Source organism: Octopus bimaculoides, chromosome 24 (assembly GCF_001194135.2).
Source record: "Octopus bimaculoides isolate UCB-OBI-ISO-001 chromosome 24, ASM119413v2, whole genome shotgun sequence".
Lineage (NCBI taxonomy): Eukaryota > Metazoa > Mollusca > Cephalopoda > Octopoda > Octopodidae > Octopus > Octopus bimaculoides.
In genome coordinates, this window is record NC_069004.1 from 34,441,465 (window position 1) to 34,444,136 (window position 2,672).

General features: G+C 39.7%; 1 protein-coding gene across 1 annotated transcript in view; it reads right to left on the bottom strand.

Annotated features, from left to right (window-relative positions):
• The window catches only part of LOC106867589 (stabilin-2), a 712,318-nt gene that overhangs the window by 51,812 nt on the left and 657,834 nt on the right, over positions 1-2,672 (bottom strand). The gene's annotated exons all lie outside the window — the stretch shown is intronic.

Here is a 2,672-nt window from a genome sequence, read left to right on the forward strand (position 1 = left end):
AGAGAGAGAGAGAGAGAGAGAGAGAGAGAGAGAGAGAGAGAGAGAGAGAGAGAAAGAGTATGAAAATGTTATGACAAGCCAGGTTAAATTCAGCGAACCTCGTTTGTCAGGCACCCCATGTCTCATCTAGAGGTGATAACCTCAAACTCAATGTGAAGAAAATGGAGAAATACGTTCTTATATAGAATTAATTAGTTCATATATTAATCAATGATGCGTTAAGTAATTTTCTACTTGTACTAATTGCCAAATATACATTGCCAGACAATTTATTCCGGATATGTCTTGATATAAATATCCTATTTTTGTCTGTGAAATCCACTCGTTCTAAGTGGAGAGTGGCGTTAGAGTTTTGAAGGCAAGAGAAAATTAACTTTTATTGGTCTAAGACGCGTTACGAGCTGAGAAATAACTCTGAGTGGTCAGCAGCGTTTATACGAATGACCAAGACAAATACAGGTCTATCAAATACCATACAACATCAATTCTAGATTTATTAAAACTGTCTCTGCTTCTCGAGGCTATGATTTATACTCTATGGTGTTTGATATACCTGTAATACACAGACACGTGCGCGCGTGTGTGCGAAGGCCCGTGGCTTTGTGGTTAGATTGTTGAACACACGATCGCAGTACCGTGGTTTCGATTCCTACAGCGGCGACGCTTTTTGTCCTTGAGCAAAACATTTAATTTTACGTTACTCCAGTCAACTAAGCTGTAAATGGCTCACCTTGCGACGGACTGACCTTCCGATCAGGGGCAATGTTGGCTTGCCGTCTTGTTAGCCGCGTGGCATAATTCGACGACTTCTTGCAAACCACATAACTAGAGGCTCTAATCTTTAGCTTGTATAAATATTAAATATTGTTGTGGTCGTTGTGTTTAGCCCTAGGATCAGCCAAACCGAATACAATTATGATCAGAGACAAACCGTCCATAACCAACCCGTCTTCAATAACTTAATTACTCAAACTATCCTTCCATTAATAGAAAAAAGTACGAGTGATTTGAGGGTTGTTCTGCTCTTATTTTTAGCATATATAGGCGCAGGAGTGGCTGCGTGGTAAGTAGCTTGCTTATGAACCACATGGTTCTGGGTTCAGTCCCACTGCGTGGCACCGTGGGCAAAATGTCTTCTACTATAGCCTCGGGCCGACCAAAGACCTGTGAGTGGATTTGGTAGACGGAAACTGAAAGAAGCCCGTCGTATATATGTGTGTGTGTGTGTGTGTGTGTGTGTGTGTATTTGACAACTGATACTGGTGTGTTTATGTCCCCGTAAGTTAGCGGTTCAGCAAAAGCTACCGATAGAATAAGTACTAGGCTTGCAAAGAATAAATCTTGGGGTCGATTTGTTCGAATAAAGGCGGTGCTCCAGCATGGCCTCAGTCAAATGACGGAAACGAATAAAAGAATATCGACTGACCGACAACTTCTTCACCATATTTCTTTCACGCAAACATACACATATATGTACATGCACATATGTATAATGAGCTCACATACACAAATATGTGTGTGTGTGTGTGTGTGTGTTTATCCACACACGTACACATACATAGATATATACATACGTACGCGTATATTTATAAATGTATATATACAAATGGATATATTGTGTGTGTTTGTATAAAACGGTAGAGAGGTGGGGTATAAAATGGAGTTGAGTGCTGTGGCAGTCATTCCTTCACAATCAGTGCATTAGCGGTGACGTGTGTGAGTGTGAAATGATTAGAGTCCGGAGATTGAGACAGCGCCGCAGTTACGGTTTTACCGGAAGCTCACCTCTAGCTCTAAACGTCACTAACCAATCCATGCAGTCCTCACTCCCCTCCCCACCATGCGCCCATTTCATTCGATTCTTCGCCTCCACCATCATTTTGACTCGCATCACCTCCCCTCTCTCCACACACACATATACCGTACACGCCAATTCACCTCACCACAACTCGCTACACATCGCCGACAGTTGACGACGAAACACAAGAAATAATAATAATAATAATAATAATAATAATCGTAACAGCAACAGCAACAACAACAACAACATTGCCATGAAGATGGCCGCTTTCCTTGGAGTGCTTCCTCGTTTATCGACCGAAAATGGTGTTGTGTTAAGCCCCCCAGCAGGCTTTGGAATAATTTCCGGTCTGAAAATCTCCGTGAAGTAGTCATCTCAGCAGGAATTTGATGCGAACATGATGCCAACCGATTTAAAAACGTCCAATATTGGTAGATTCCCTTAATCTGTTCGTTAAAGCGTTCCTATTTCTATGGTTCGCTTTTTAAATTTCAAGCTGAAATTAAAGCTATTATCAACGAACGCTGTTTCTTTATAATGTATGTATGTATTTATTTATCTATTTATTTATTTATAGGTTCTGTATATCCAATATTTCTGGTGCATTCTCACATCTATCAATCTCTCTCTATTAATACATACAAACACATCTATATGTGCACATAGACACATACATATGCATACACACACACACACACACACATACACACATATATATACACATACACACATATATACACACACGCACACACATATATATACAGACACACACATATATACACACACACATATACACACACACATATACACACACACAATTACACACACACACATATATATATATATATATATATATATATATATATATATA